Raw genomic sequence first — 17,721 nt, 5'->3', positions numbered from 1 at the left:
ACTAAGCATATAATTTCTGTAATATTAATTTGTATTATCAGCTGAATCTAGTGGTCTTTTTTATAAACAACAATTTTCAAAGCAAAAGACATTGGTTGATAGTTGCTAAGGAGTGCCATTTGTGAAGAACACAACTGGTTTTCGGGAGACGACAGTGTCTATGAAGTGCTCAGGTATAGGTCATGTGACCAAACCTTGGGATTTGAAAAAGCTGATGAATTTTGAAAAGTGAGACAAAGACTGCCTTTGACACGCATCCCCAGTTTTTTTTTCCAGGTATCTCTCATTAAAGCTGAGCTGTTGATTTTAAAACCTTCCCAGAAGTTTTCATTGCTGTAATCAAGAGTTGTGAAGAAAATTCCAAATTAGCTTTACTGTCTCCAAAGACTTTTTTTACTGGATATAGGCATCACTGACCAGGCCAGTATTATTGCCCATCCCTAATTACCCAGAAAGCAGTAACAGTCAAGCACATTGCAGTGGTGCAGTCACATGCATGCCAGACCAGGTCAGGACATCAGATTGCTTTCCTTGAAGCACCTTAGTGTAAAAGATGGCTTTTTTTAACACAATGGCTGTATAATAGCTATTAGGCCAACCTTTTAAACTGAAATCAAATGTCACTATTTACCATGGGTGGGATTTGAACCCATAACCCTGGAATATTTGCTTGAGTTACAAGGCTAGCAATACTACCATGGCACCAGCCCCTCCCCAAACCCAAAGTACACTGTGACTGCTCCAGTGAGAAACACCAAGACCACTAGCGACAGTGAGGAAACTAACCCTAACTTCAGCTGGAATCAATGTTCTGAATAATTTGTGAAGAAGTTAATTTGAGGACTTTAATTGTTACTTGACTAAATTTGAAGATTTATACTTTGTCATTTCACTCTCTTTTGCATGCTTATGGGAATTGTGAGTGTACTTTTTGCATTAATGGTAGTTGAATAAACTGTTACATTTTAAACATTTTGTTACAAATTTCTGGACCTTTGCTTGAGTTAGTTTTAGAAGCTAATGCTCTTTTCTTGTTAACTTAAGGAACTTATTTCTTACACTAAGTTATGCACAGTGAAGCTTTTATTTACTAAATTAGCTACCTCACCTCCCTTTTCATTTCAATCTCTGTTGTCACCAACTCAGAAATAGGGAGACTAATCAATTCATCCCTCCTGAATTTCTTAACACCGTTCACTGATTTCCTGTATGAGCACAACATTTAAAATAATACTTGAAGCAAGATCTGTGCGACTCCCTATATTAATGGCAGGACAAGAAGTAAGATATGAAGTGATGAAGAAATCCAGATGTGCCTAACAGAGATGGTAAAACCTTCCGGCAGATCTACAATAGAGCAGATAGGAATAGACGAATCTCATCCAGGCTCCAACCTCATTGGAATTATGAGCACTGGCAGCTCAGAGTGAGTTCTGTACCATACTCTTCCTCTGCGTCAGAGAGACTCAGCTGAAAGATTCCTAAACGGGTGTTCCATAACAATCATGGTAGTCCAATGAGACATTTAAGCCCTGCATCAGGTGTGGCCATCTCCCAGTACAGCCAGAGGACCTCTGTGTTCTGCATCCTCCATGCTTTCTTGCCTCTTTTCTTCATCCTCCTCTTCCATATCTTAATCCTCCACTTCTTCCAAAGAGCCTTCTCCTTCCGGGACCACACCATCCTCAATACCCACACTTCTCTGCAGGACTGTGCACAAAAGACCACCACAGAGAGCCAAAATCCTTAGAGGAGCCTATTGCAGTGGTGTCACCCAACCAATGCAGGTATTAGAACCACATCTTCAAAACCTCAACGTCCTGATTAGTCATGGCCCTGGTAAACAAAGAGCTGCTTCTGTTCCTCTATCTGGTAAGTAGACGTTCTCCTCAAGACCTTCAAGAATTCATCCACAGTCTTTGGAGATTGGAGTGAAGAACTATGGGCCATGACAGGCTTCCACACAGATGATCCTTCTCAGAAATTGTACCCATTGCAGGCTGAAACCAACCACCCACCCCCACCCCAATATCCCCCTCCCATCCTCCAACCCCCCCCAGCCACTCCACCTTGCATTACAACAGCCCCCCAAAAACTCAAAGCCTTTAACAATTTTAGTGACCGTCATCCTGGATCTGGTGGGATTGTACGGCCACCCTCTCCCACCGTCTCCCATCTTGGCAAAACTGGACAACGTTATGAAAAGTTTTCAGAATACGTCATTCTGGTTGCACCAATGTTTTCAAATGGCCACCTCTCCTCTGTTCCCACCCACTGCAGAATGTGAAAATTCAGCTCCCTTGACATGAAAATTCCTCTCCATTATTGTATGGTAGTGTCAATGAAGAGTATATCTTCACACACTGGAGCACGATAATAACTCTTTAGATTTGCCTTCAGTCTCTCAAAGAGTAAAGTGGTGAGTTTTCACTACATCTAAAGTTTCGTATCTGCTGACCATCATGCTGTGACCACCTGGAACAGCAGCAATATGTCCTACATAATCGCTTGGCTGCACAGTACTATAGAGATTGATGCCAGGACTATAGCTATGACCTCTAGCTCTACTTTAAGCTATTCATATGATTGTATCTTTTGGTTATGTGGTTAAAAGGAAGGTGGTTAAGCTTCAGTGAGCAACACTTTCAGTTGAATAAATGTCCCTCAGTTACACACTGGCATTGTTTCATTATTAAGGTCCAAAAATATTTCTTGAAACATTGAACAGTGATAATTTTGTATTAGTAGTTAATTACAAAACGTTAACGGTGATAATAATGATTAGCTTGATTATTACATCTGAAAATAGTTTATCATCTGAATACGCATTTTAATCTTGTCAATCCCATGACCAGTGAGTAATTTGATTTTACTTAGCTACAATTAATGAAGAACAATTTTTTCATTAATTATAATGATGGACAATAGTCAGTTTTTAACAAATTGAAAGATTGCATCAAAGAGTTTTTTTTTACACATGCTTACGTCCTCACAAACACATAATTTAAACATTTCCTCAAAGGCCTGCAATTTAGACATTATGCTTGGAAACATCCTCTGGTCATTAATTCACCCTGGAATGAAGGTTGGAGGGTGCTGAGTGCTGTTGATGTCCTGCATTATGCTTTCTGAACTCTATTTGTGGAGGTTGCAATTTGCATTAAAAGTTCCACAATCTTTTGTAATTGTTTGTCGGTTTTTAGGTCAGTTGTGCAGAAAGAAATGGGTAACCCAGCCAAAACTCATTTTTATGAGGAGCATCTTTAGTATTTTAACTCACTGTAAAGAAATGAAAGACGTGCTATTGGTAAAGATAGGCAGGTTTTTGACATCAACAATGCCCTTCCCTGATGACCTGTGACCATCACCACTGTCTACAAAGTGCAGACACTGCATTGGTAGCACCTGAGAATGTGTTTCTTCACAGCTACCTGAAACAGGAAAAGTGCAGATAGATCTGATTTATATTTTTGGCATTTTCTTGTTTTCTTTTAATTTTATCTTTGTCGTTTTGTGTAATCCATACTGTTTGGTTATAATCACTGTAAATGATTTATTTTTGTTTATCATTTTTTATTATTATTGAACTAGTACAAATAGAGATTTTCAAAATGGATAACCTCAAAACCAAATCCATGCAGATTTTGGATCTTGCCGGATTTCAGAGGCAAGGTAATGTTTTGCTTCAGCTTCTTACCTTTGCAGCTGACCTGCTGCCAAAGACACTCTCATGCTTCGAGGAGCTGCCCCGCAATGGCTGCTTGGCATTAACTTTCCCAATTGAAGTACATTTCCTCTCAGCATAGTGCCTTCCCCAGTGACATACTTGACACCTAGAACTAAATTCGGTGGCACAGTGGTTAGCACTGCTGCCTCACAGCGCCAGAGACCTGGGTTCAATTCCCACCTCAGGCAACCGACTGTGTGGAGTTTGTATGTTCTCCCCGTGTCTACGTGGGTTTCCTCTGGGTGCTCCGGTTTCCTCCCACAGTCCAAAAACATGCAGGTTAGGTGAACTGGCCATGCTAAATTGCCCACAGTGTTAGGTGTAGGGGAATGGGTCTGGGTGGGTGGTGGGTCGGCGTGGACTTGTTGGGCCAAAGGGCCTGTTTCCACACTGTCAGTAATCTAATCTAAATTCCGGGGACTCAAACCTCCAGCAAAAAATTGATACGAGGGCAACCTGAGAAGCTTTAGAAAGTTAATGCTCCTTGACCCTTAGATGTTCTATTTTAACAGGACTTTCTGTATTTATAAACTTACATTTATAAACTTACATTTTTGTCATTAGAACATGCCCCAGCTCAACAATCTGCGACTAAAACACATATAGCTCAATGTACCCAGTGCTTACAAATCCAACAGTGACTTGACTTGGAACTCACCCTAAACTCAATAAAAACTTGATCTCAAGCCATTCATTACCTGGTCATGGTTTAATTAACATTTTGCATTTTATTAGTTGTTTTGAGACTTGCGGGACAACAGATAAAATTAAGCTAAAAAAGTAAAAACAGCAAAAGTGGGCCGACCTTTTTGTTAATAGTGTAGAACGTGAGACAGCCTGTTACAAGTTTTTCTCTGTTGAGTCTTCATATATGAAATGCATGCTCCTGCTCTGCTTCCTACAAATGAATAGCTAAACATGTCTCTAAATTCCTAACAGAAAAACAGAAATTGCTGGGCGAACTCAGCAGGACTGGCAGCTTCGAGAGAGAGAAAGCAGAGTCATCGCTTTGAATACAATGACCCTTCTTCAGAACTGGATTCTTCAGAACAGAACCTCTAAATACTTACTTGTGTTTTTTTTTCAAATAACTTCAGGTCACATTAAGATGAGGCCATGTCATGATGACCTAGCTGAATTAATGAATGCTGACTAAACGCATGTATGTACCTTTACTTTATAAATTGCCTACTGAATTCACATTGAGGTGAAAGTGAGGACTGCAGATGCTGGAGATTAGAGTCACAAGAGTGTGCTGCTAGAAAAGCACAGTAGATCAGGCAAAATGCGCACGGTGACTATCAAGTCTGAAATCACAAAAAGCAAGGAGCAGTAATCAAAAATAAGGGATGTGGGTTTATGAAAAATAAATGTAGCCTGGTGACCTTAACTGGAATCTGGTGCTGTCAGCCCCTGTGGATCATCTGTCCCCATCGATGATGCAGTTGAAGCCTCCGGCCAGAGTGACCAGCCGCTCACTCTTTACCCCTGGAGTGTACACGTTAATTAGTCTCAGTATGCAACATCTGCCTGTCTGCCACATCCTTAACCTCAGAGACGATGAAGTTGCCTCCTCTCAGCAGAATACCAGCCCAGAGGAACGGCAATCACTCCCCCCAGATCGAAGGTCTATGGGCCCACAAGCTCAACCTATTCCTATTCCTGCAGAAACGGGAAGACTGCTTTGACATTGGCCAAGTAAGCCAACGTGGAGATACATTGCGTTGTAGATTTAAAGTTACACATGTTAAAACAGGCAATTTTAAAAACCATTTTGAGAGTTTATAGAATTACACATAGATCAAATGTCTGCTCACCTGCAGTCTTGTTCACTTAGGAATCCCTGTATCCCCGTGGTATGGGCAAACTGTTGGACATGCTCCACACTGAGGTAGCCACCCTGATTTCCTTTGGAGGATTGGTGCAGACTTGATAGGTTGAATGGCCTCTTTCCACACTGTAGGGATTCTGTGAAAAGCAATAATTCATCATCAAACCCTGATCCGATGTCATCCGGGCAAGGATGAAGCTAGGCAATTCCAGTTCTGAGTATGACGGAGAGACTGTCGTGCTCTGCTCCTGATTCAGAGTGTTGCTCCTCCCAATTGCCTGGGGCTGTGGTGCAATAGATACCCTTTGGAGGTTGGGTTTCTCTGGGACTCTTGCACCATCCAGCATTTCCAGGTTGAGGAGTTGCTCCTGTCCTTCTCCCCTCTTTATTTATTGGTGCCATCCCTCTGCACACCTTCGTCAGAGAAGCTGCTGGTGTGTCCATCACGCAGCTGTCTCTTTTCGTTTTGCTGTTGGCCTGTATTTCCTTTTCTGGTTGTTTCTCACTGGTATCCACTCTCCCGCCTTCTTCATTGACTCCGTCTGTTCAGGTGGGGTTTGGGTTGGTTGCTGTGTCTCCATGGTAGCTGCCTTTCCCGCCTCTCTGGCCTGCCCCTCCTTCTGGGTGCCCCTTGTTTCTATTTTCTTGCTGGGGGGGTGGCACCTTACTGACCTTTGGGGTCCGTGGCTGGGCTCAGACTTGTCATGGGAGAACCACCTTCTGGATCTCATTGCATCTCCCTTGCCAGTTGCCTGAGGTCTGCTGACCCTCAGATTAACTCACCAGGAATTTTGTCCGTCTTTGAGAGAGCAGGACTATGGTGACCGTACCCTTTCAATGTTTTAGTGAGAAAAATTAATTTTGTATTTTAATTTGTTTTTCCAGTGGACAGCAACATTAAAAACAATAGTTAAAAATAATGTGGTTCAATTACTTTCTTCATTATTTTTCATTTTGAATAAAATTTGGTTTTGACAAAAACTGGACCCAATACCTTATTGCTGCAATGTGAGGCATAGTCAATATTTACACATACAGTTAGGTGGTGGGGATGTATTTCAGATCTATTATTCTGCTGGCAATGATGCTAATAAAACCAGAAGCCTTTTGATTACAGTACGTTGCAACTCCAGCCACGTCTGACAGGCCTAGGGGTGTGGCTAGTGCTGGAACAGTCAATTGGTTCGGTATTCTCCATGTGTGCTGTAAACCCATGACTCAGTGTTGCCATCTCTTAGCTTGACTAACTGATTCAACATTCTAATCAATATACCTGGACCACCAGGATCGATCCAATCAATTCTCTTGTTACTCCCCAAAGAAAACATACATTCACCTCCAAAGGTTCCCAGCACTAGTGTTATTCAAAGGAATAGACATCCAACTTGCAAACAAGATGGTTTAAAATAATGCCTGCTATTCCTAAGTCTCTGGAAGTACTTACATTTTTTTTTCAAGTTATGATGAAATGTTGCTTTTCACAGAATCCCTACTGTGTGGAAAAAGGCCATTCAGCCCATCAAGTCTGCACTGACCCTCTGAAGAGAGTGCCACCCAAACCCTACCCTATAACTCCATACTTGCCATGTTTAGCCCACAATCCTTAGTCACTATGGACAATTTAGGGTGGCCAATCCACCTGACCTGCACATCTTTAGACTGTGGGAGGAAACTGAAGCACCTGAAAGGACCCACACAGACAGGAGGAGAATGTATAAACTCCACACAGTCACTTGACAGTGGAATTGAACCTGGGTCCCTGGCACTGTGAGGCAGCAGTGCTAACCACTGAGCCACCATGCTGCCCACTATTACGTTTTGGTAGAGAATGCATTTTCTATCCTCATAAGACAATGGAGCTTTTGGTGATCAGTCTACACAGAGACTGCAGCATCAGTGGAGCTTGGCTGAAAATGAAGGTCTCTGGGCTGGAGGCGTGAACAAAGAGATGAAGCAGAGACTGCAGAGAGGGCAGGCTAAGTGACTCTCTGTCAAGTGACTCTCTGTCAAGTTGTCGCTAAACTCATCCATACCAGGTCTGGCAGCCTGCTGTGTGTCCTCCTTCATCTTCTCCTCTATGCCATCTCATTGAGGTGCTCATCTGAGCCCAGAACCCATTCTGATCTCAGCCTCCAGTGAGTTAGCATAAGAACTTTACCTCGTCCCCCATTCCCCTATCCCCAAACACGACTGCCATCTATTTGTGCCTGGTGCTAATTCTACCTCTCTAATTGCTTCCAGAGCAGTGTCAGTATCTGAGCTGATGGCCAAGAGTCTGATTAAGTAACAAGACCTCTTTATCAGGAACGTGCTGTTAATCCTTGGTGTGTCGAGGTGAGCAGGCATTGTTTTTTGGGTGACAGAATGGAGGAACATTGAAAGAGGAAGCTAATTGTGGGAGGTGGAGAAGAAAATGCATGGTCCATGGTCACAACATATACTGTTTGTTCATGATGCCAGATCGCATAGTAGGATTTGATGTGATTTGATTTATTATTGTCACATGTACCGAGATATGGTGAAAAGTATTGTTTTGTGTGCTATCCAGGCAAATCATACCTTACATAAATACATTAGGGTAATAGAAAAAAATGCAAAATATAGTTTTACAGCTACAGAGAAGGTGCGAGAAAGATCAACTCTAATATATGAGAGATCTGTTCAAAAGTCTGTAACAGCTGAGAAAAAGCTGTTACTCCTGACAGAAGAGAGTGGAAAAGATAATCAGAGTGGGAGGTGTCTTTGATTATGTTGGCTGCTTTCCTGGGGCAGTGGAAAGTCGAGGCAAAGTCATTGAAAGGAAAACTGGTTTACATGATGGACTGGGCTGCATTTACAGCTCTTTAATTTCTTGGGCAGACCAGTGATGCAGCCGGATAGGATGCATTCGATGGTGCATCTATAAAAATTGGAAAGCGTAATCAGGGAATTGAAATGAGGCTGAAGGACAAGAACATACTCTCATCCTCTAGGTCCATGGTGATGCCAGATGGTGTGGGCTCTGTCAGAGCTGGTACTAGCTGTCAGAGCTAGCTGAAGGCATTCAGGAAGGGCAGATGTTAGGCCTGAGTCTGTTATTATGGGAGTGTGGTTGAGGGTGAGCTGGTATGTTGTGCATGTGTCCTGGTTTTCTGTTGGAGATTTGGGGATATGTCATGTAAAGATTCTTCACTATCCTATCTGCCTGTGACTCTACTTTCAAGCAGCTGTGACCCTGCACCTCAAGATCTCTTTGTTCAGCAACACTCACTAGGACCTTACCATTAAGCGTATAAGTCCTGCTAAGACTTGCTTTCCCAAAATGCAGCGCCTCGCATTTATCTAAATTAAACTCGATCTGCCACTCCTCAGCCCATTGGCCCAATAGTAGTAACAGTGTTCAGCTGTTCTTTTCCTTTGATTCATTGCTGCTCCTCTTTAAAAGGGTACGCACTGCTATTAAAAGAAACAGACTACCTACACCATGGACATTCTACAAATGCTGCTTAATGCCCTGGTGACAGTTCAGGTGGCTCAGAACAACATTACAATCAGGGAAGGAGGTGCCAAACATCCTCCCAAGCACCAAGCACAAGAGGTTCGCAAATCATACCCTTTGTCTAATTTACACTCTGAAACAAGTTTTGGTCCAGGTTGCTTTGAACACACAAAATTATCCAGTTTAAAGTTCAACATCTGAAGTTCGAGTTAAAACCAGCCAGAATTCAGAAGAACAGGTTGAGTGAGGTAATGTTGAAAGCTGCTCAGGTTACAGGTTAAAACCATTTGTATTAGATGAGATAAAGGTGACAGAAAAATCATAGGTGTGTAGAGAATGTTTCAAAAATATGCTGACCTTTGGTTTGTCAACATTAAATCTGTTATATCTCCACTAATCCTAGGTTAAAAAGCCTGAACTAAATACAAGCCATGAGTTAAAGCAAGTCTGTGTAAGCATGCACACTGAGCTAAAGTGAGTGTGAATATACAGTAACCCTGGCTAAAGGGGTCCTGTGGAAAGACACACACTGAGCTGAAGGAGTCTTATGTAAATGCAGGAACGAAAATACACATTGCTGGAAAATCACAGCAAGTCTGGCAGCATGTATGGAGAGGAATCAGAGTTTACTCTTCAGGTCCAGTATTCCTACTTCAGAACTGATTGTAGCTAGGAAAATGTTTTTTTAAATGCAGAAGATAGAGTGTGAGGAGGGGGTAAGGAGTAAACTGTAGGTGGAGATAGAGCTTAAAGAAAGAGAAGAACATTTAGACAAAGACGTGGATAAAGGTCAGTTTAGAAGAATGAATTGCTAATGGGGGCTATGTGTGGCTAACAATAGGTAGTGTGTAATAGCAGCCCATGTGGTAACAAGGGTGTGTGTGGGAGTCGCGGTAAAGACATGGGAGATGGTGCCTCAAGTCCTAAACTGTTGAACTCAATATGGAATCCTGAAGGCCGTAAAATTCCCAAGTGGAAAATGAAGTGCTGTTCTTCCACCTTGCACTGAGCTTCACTGGAGCACTGCAGTAAACCTGAGACAGAGATGTTGGCCAGGGAACAAGGTGGCCTGTTAAAGTGGCAGACAACTGGAAGCTCAGGGGCTTTTTTTGTGGACAGAACATAGGTGTTCTGTGAAGCCATCATCCAGCCTACACTTCATTTTCCCCCATTGGAGAGAATACCATATTGTGAGCGGTGAATGCAGTAGATTAGATTGAGTGAAATGCAGGTAAAGTGCTGCTTCACCTGAATGGTGTGTTTCGGCCCTTGGATACTGAGGAGAGAGCAAGTAAATGGACAAACTACAAACCAACCAACTCCCATAGCTGCCTTGACTGTACGTCCTCACACCCTACTTCGTGTAAAGATTCTATTCCATTCTCCCAGGTCCTCCATCTCCGTTGCATCTGTTATGATGATGCCAACTTTCACCTCTGAAATATCCACGTTCTTCCACAACCAAGGATTCCCCAGCCTCATAGTGTCCAGGCCCTCAGCCAGTTCGATCCATCTCCCACACTTCAGTCCTCACCCCCTCTTATTCCCTCCACAACAGCAATAGGGTTCCCCTTGTCCTCATGTTCCATCCCACCAGCATCCACATGCAGAGGATCATTAGCCACCATTTCTGCCACTTCCAGCGAGATGCTACCACCAGACCTATATTCCCTTCCTCTCCCTTGTCATCTGTCCACAAGGACTGTTCCCTCCAGGATACCCTGCTCCACTCTTCCTTCACTCCCAACACCCCACCACAGTCCCATGGCACCTTCCCTTGCAATCGCCGAAGGGGTAATACCTACCCATTTATTTCTTCCTTCCTCAGTACCTAAGGCCCCAAACACACCTTCCAATTGAAGCAGCACATCATTCAATCTAGTCTACTACATTCACTACTCACAATGAGGTCTCCTCTACATTGGGGAAACAAAGCATAGACTGGATGACCACTTTACAGAATATCTAAGTTCCGTCCACAAAAAAGACCCTCAGCTTCCAGTTGCCTGCCACTTTAACACACCACCCTATTCCCTGTCCAACATCTCTATCTCTAGCTTGCTGCATTGCCCCAGTGAAGGTTAGAGCAAGCTGGATGAACAACGTCTCATTTTCCACTTTGGAACTCTACAGCCTTCAGGACTCAATATCGAGTTCAACAGTTTTAGTGTTAGAAGCACGTTCTCCCAAGTCCTTACCCCAACCCTCACACAACAGGCCTTGTTATCACACGGGCTGCTATTACACACTATCCATTGTTAGCCACACATAGTCCCCATTTGTAGTTATTTATTCTCCTAGGCTGACCATTATCCACTCCTTTGCCTGTTCAAATGTTCTTCTCTTTCTTCGGGCTCTATCTCCAACTGTCATTTACTCCTTACTGCATCCTTCCACTCTATATTCTGCATAACAACCAAATTATCCCTAGTTTGCCATTAGTTCTGAAGAAGGGCCACTGAATCTGAAACGTTAACTGTAATTTCTCTCCAAACACGCTGACAGACTTGCTGAGCTTTTCTAGCAATTTGTATTTTTGTTTCTGATTTGCAGCATCTGCAGTTCTTTTGGTATTTTACGTAAATACAGATCTTGAGCTAAAGCAAGCCGCTGTAAGCACAGATACTGATCTAACAGGGGATGCATATACACTGATCCTGAACAGATGCATTACAGGGCTAAGGAATGTGCATCTCAAATCCGGACATGGGAGTGCTCAGATAAGGAGAAGGGTAGAAGAATATGAGTTGAAGTATTGAATGGCAAGAAACAAAGAGAGACAGAGACAGAGAAGCAGACAGAGAAGCTGCTATCCAATGGTCATGAGGTATATCGAAAGCAAGGCTAACTTGGTAACACCATTGCCTTTAACGTTATGCATGTTAATACTTGGTTCCATTCAACAAAAGATTAATCACAGTCACATTTATGTCAAATCTAAATTGATCGTATATAGCCAGCAGCTGTTTAGGAATAAGAATACAAATTATAAATGCATTGATGTGTTTATAGTTAGCCTGTCACGTACCTGCAGGATATTTTTGAACCACACTGACACTGGATACAACTCTGGCTTCTTAGGATTGCAGCAGTAACAATGTCGCTGAACAATTTGTCACTGCAATATATTGAGTGTCACCAAGCATTAGTATCTGGAGACCTTTTCTTCAATGTTTGTGAGGGGCCAGTAAATATTTCTCCGGTTATTTGTATACTCAAAAACCACTTTTGTGATACAATGGAGAGAAGTTAATGCTAACTTCTCTTCACGGATGCTGCCAGACCTGCAGAACTTTTCCAGCAATTTCTGTGTTTTTTTCTGCAGTTCTTTCGGTTTTTATATGGTTGTGTTAAGGTTTGTCTGGCCAATTTTATTCTCTCCCTTCTCTTATATTATGATGGAATGATTAAATAAAATGAGATTCACCGTTTTGACACTGTGGAAAAGACTGAATTACAGTAGGAGAATGTGTAGTGAACCTTAAATTCTACATTCAAAAACAGAAAAATAACTGTTCTTTAAAACAGCATCATTGGATTCAAAACTCTGTGAACTCTGTGTCCACAGATGCTGCTAGACCTGCTGAGTTTCTACAGCAATTTCTGTTTTTATTGTAAGGCCCAATTTCCCTTAAGGAAGGGAAAACAGCTGTCCTCTCACCTAATTCCAGACCCACAACAATGAGTGATTGCTCTCTCAAACTGACCAGGAAGACATCCAGTTGTATCAAATGGTGAAAAGTCTCAAAAAAGGTATGAAACTGGATGAACCATTGAGGCGTCGACCTAGGTGGCAGAAAAACAGTGACAAACTCAACCTGTCCAAACCTGTTGACTCCGTAAAGTCCGCCTTACCAACATCTGGTTAGCACTCAAATTTGGAGAGCTATCTCAGTGACTCGTCAAGCAACAGCCTGACCTGATCATACTCATAGAATGATGCCTTACACCTAATGTCCCAGACAGCATCATCATCATAGTCACTGGTACAGGTGGTGGTATAATGGTATACAGTTGGAGAGAGTAACCCCAGGTGTTCTCAACATTCACTCTGGACCCCAAAAACATGGGCAAGGAAACCTCCTGCTGGTTGCCTTATGCCATACACCCCTTGGCTGAAGAAGTGCTTGGAGGATGTGAGGGTGGCAAGGCTGCAGAATGTACTCTGGCTGCGGGGACTTCAATGTCCACCATCAAGACTGGCTTGGTAACACCACTCAAGGCCAAACTGATTGAGTCCAAAAGGATATAGCTGTTAGCCTGGATCTGTGGCAAGTGGTAAGGGAACCACAAGAGGGAAAAACATACTTGGCCTCATCCTCACAGTCAGCCTACTGCAGATGCATCTGTCTATGACAGTCTCAGTAAGAGTTACCATCATACAGTCCTTCTGGAGACAAAGTCCCATCTTCTCATTGAGGACACACTCCAGAGTTTAGGATATGTCTATACTAAATAGTATCGACTTTGAACAGATCCAACATCTATTAGACTGGGCATTCGTGAGGTGCTGTGGGCCATCCAGAAACAGATTTGTATTCAATCACAATCTGCAACTTTGTGGCCTGCTTTATTACACACTTTACCATTACATCAAGCCAGGTGATCAACCCTGGTTCAATGAAGAGTGCAGGAAGGCACATGAGGAGCAGTACCAGACACATCTAAAAATAAGGTGTCAATCTGGTGAACCTACAAACATGATTACTTGTGCATCAAATAGCATATAAGCAGCAAGTGATAGAACTAAGCAATTCCATAACCAACAGATCAGATCAAAGCTCTGATGTCCTGCTGCATCCAATCATGAATAGTGATGGACAGTTAAAAAATTGTCTGGGGAATGAGATTACACAATGTTCCCATCTTCAATGATGAGGGAGTCCGGTATGTCAGTGCAAATGGTGAGGTTGAAGCATTTGTAACAACGTTCAGCCAGAAGTGCCAAGCGCATGATCAATCTTGGTCTCTTCCAAAAATCCCCAGCATGAGTAAATAAAATGAGATTCATCATTTAGAGGTCATGGAAAGACTGAATTACAGTAGGAGACTGTGGTGAACCTTAAATTCTACATACTAAAACTTGATTATTGGCCTCTGCCTCACAATGTGGATAATTATCCAGATATGTCCTGTACACAACAAAAAGGATAAATCCAACCTTGCAAATTATCATCTCCCCAGTCAACTCCAGATCATCAATAAATGATGGAAGGTGTTATCAACTGTGCTATTAAACAACACAGACTTAGCAATAACCTACTCACTGCCACTGGTTTTGATTTGCGCCAGAACGACTCGGGGCCTGACATCATTTCAGCCTTATTTCAAACATGGACAACAAGGCAGTATTCCAGAGGTGAGGTGAGAGTGACTGTCCTTGATAACATGGACACATTTGATGAAGTGAGGTATCAAATGGCCTTAGCCAAATTATCAATTCTAAACGCCTTTCAAATCTGCAGTTAAATTGATTGGCCTGTACTTGCAGAGCTTTCTGTTACATCTCTTTTGGAACAAGAGTGTAACATCTGAAAATTTTTAGTCCCTGACTCGACTTCTAGATCCTAATGAGTACCTGAACACTTTGGCTTGCAATTTCCACCTTTACTTACCTCAGCCACCTCAGATGTACCCGATTCAGTGCTTTTGACTTATCAATTTTGAGTGTAGTCAGGCTTTCTAATACTTGGTTTTTATTGACTTTTAGCATATTAATTATCTTCACTTTCACATAGACAGAATGTTCTCTGCAGGGACTGGAAACAGAAGTCAGGCCATGAACCTGTCCCTGGGGAGACTGTCATTGACCTGGGATTGTCTTTATGGGCGCCCCTGTAATTGGAAAGGAGGTTGGTTCTCTGATACCAATCTCAATACCGGTTGGTTCTTTAATACCAATTTCCCTGAGGCAGCAACAGAAACAGTCTCATTAGCATATCAGCTTCAATGACAATCTATCGACCATACAGCGATTGCTTACCCCAACCACACAGTAATATTCTGCCAACCCCAATGGCAGTCTGTCAATCGTAGTGTGACTGTTTACTCAGCTCAGTGAGATAGCCTACAAACCACACAAAGGTCATTGAGCAGTCTCACAGTGACAGTTTACCAGCCACACGGTAATAATGTACTAGTCTCGCTGATGATCTAACAACTACAATGATAGCTAACTAACCTCAGAATGACAGTTAACCAGACTCAGAGTGACAGTTTCCCAAACTCGGTAATAGTCTACGAACATAAGCATCATCAAGCCAGGAGGAACATGGAGCATGACATTTGAATGTACTTGTTGAAAATAGCTGCTTGTCTTGCAGAAGTGTTGATCAGCACCACCAGCAAGATGCATGATTAAACAATGGAAGTATTCAATGTTAAATCATGACTGTACAATCAAATATACTTATGATAATGAAGTCTGTGGCGATCTTACAACATAGGAAAGGGTCCAGGATCCTCTGAAGCAAAGCAATTGAGAACCATTGCCATATTAGACTTATCAGGATGAATGATCCACATTTACTCAGCCTAATGATTACTATGAACATTGATTAATAAGAACACAATATGATAGAGGTCATTGCAGTCTTCAAAAGAGCAAAACATGAAAAGTTATTCAGATTTTAGATTTAGGCTGGGCTGACAATAATGTGATGAAACAGAGAGTGCCTGCAGTAAGTCATTCACTGCTAAAAATGGTGAGAGAGGGAAGCCACGTAATTAGCGACGAGTTAGCCTAATTTCCGTTGTTGAGAAATTACTAGAGTCTATCATTAAGAAGAGGGTAATTGAATGCCTTGAAAATTGCCGGCTGAACTGGAAAGAATCGGCTTAGGTTTCTGAAGGTGGGTGATGTCTGATGAAGTGATTTTTTTTGAAGAGGCGAATGAGCTAGTGACCATGAGAATGTCTTCCAGAAGGTTGGACTTCTAACAGGTATGTGATGAAGTCCTTTAGAAGATACTGTTAGCTCAATTAGGAGCCAATGAAGAAGAAAGCAAATTATGAAATTTACAAAGTTTACAGTTAATGGTCAGGCTTTATAATTATTAGAACATGGCTGATAGTGTTCCACAAGGATTTGTTTTATTTGTATTTATTTATATTGTTTATAATTATTATAAATTATAATGATAAATTTTGAATCATATTTATTAATGGACTTAAAAGATATGGTAGATAAACATGGATGCAGATTTGTCAACAACACACAGATAGGTGTTGAACATAGTGCAGGTAGAAGCGTAACATTACAACTGATAAAGTAAAGAGAAAAACTGGGGCAGCTGGAATTTCAAGGTGAGCAAATGTGAGGAAAGAAAAAGGTTAGAACTGGGAATTTACCAAATGGTGACATGGATGGGGACTTCATATCCAGCAAAAGATTATGAACTCATACACAAAATAATCTAGAAGGCTAAAGGAATGCTGGTGTTTATATCCAGAGAACTCAAAACCCCTCTGTTGATCACCACCTTGATGTGGTGGAGGGGCTTGACTACTTCAATGATAGCTTGAATGGTAACAACAGGATTTCTTTGATCCTGATAGGGTCACCCCTTGGTAGCAAAGATAGGGGGAATGGGAGATGGAGGTTCCAAACAAAATTTGAATCATAGAATCCCTACAGTGTGAAAACAGGCCCTTCAGCCCAACAAGTCCACACTGACTCTCCGATGAGTAACCCTACATTTACCCCTGACTAATGCACTTAGCCTACACATCCCTAAACACTATGAGACAATTTAGCATGGCCAATTCACCTAACCTGCACATCTTTGGACTGTGGGAGGGAACTGGAGCACCTGGAGGAAACCCATACAGATGCGGTGAGAACATGCAAACTCCACACAGTTGCCCAAGGCTGGAATCAACCCAGGTTCCTGGTGCTGTGAGGCAGCAGTGCTAAGCACTGAGCCACCATACGGCCCCCTTTTTTGAAACATTTCCGGAGGTTCTGGAAAAGTTCCAGAGGAGTGGAAAACTACCAATGTAACACTCTTACTCAAAAGGGTAGGGTGAGAAAAAAACAGGTAATTAAATGCCAGTTAGTGAAACATCTGTAACTGGGATAATGTTAGAGTCTATTAGAAAGGATGTAATTGTAGATAATTTATAAATAAATAAGAGAATCAAGTTCAGTCAGAATGGCTTCATAAAGGAAAAATCATGCATGACAAAACATTGAGGAGGAAATAAGCTGGATAGATAGAGGAGAACCAATAAATATAATATATTGTGAGGAGAGTTTGAGCAGGTTGGGCCTGTACACAGTACAGTTTAGAAGAATGAGAAGAAACCTTATTGGAGCATATTTTCAGGATAGGAATTGTGAGATTATTTCCCCTTATGAGACAGTATAAAACAGAGTGCAAAATCTCAGAGTAAGGGATTAGGCACCTAAAACAGAAATGAGGAGGAATTCTTTCTCACCAGAGTAGTGAATCAGTGGGATTCTTTACTGCAGAGAGGTTCGAGGCTGAGTCATTAAGTATATTCAAGGTTGAGATACACAGTTATGCTGCCAGCGTTTCAATCATCCCGTCCAGGTTTATTGTAACTCCAATGATTGTTTTAAGGTTTTTCTAATTTAGCTGAGACACCCTTTTAAATCTGAAGTCATAGAGATGTACAGCAGGGAAACAGACCCTTCGGTCCAACCCGTCCATGCTGTACAGA

The sequence above is a fragment of the Chiloscyllium plagiosum genome, chromosome 9 (assembly GCF_004010195.1).
Source record: "Chiloscyllium plagiosum isolate BGI_BamShark_2017 chromosome 9, ASM401019v2, whole genome shotgun sequence".
NCBI lineage: Eukaryota > Metazoa > Chordata > Chondrichthyes > Orectolobiformes > Hemiscylliidae > Chiloscyllium > Chiloscyllium plagiosum.
Note: the sequence above shows the minus strand (reverse complement) of the source record.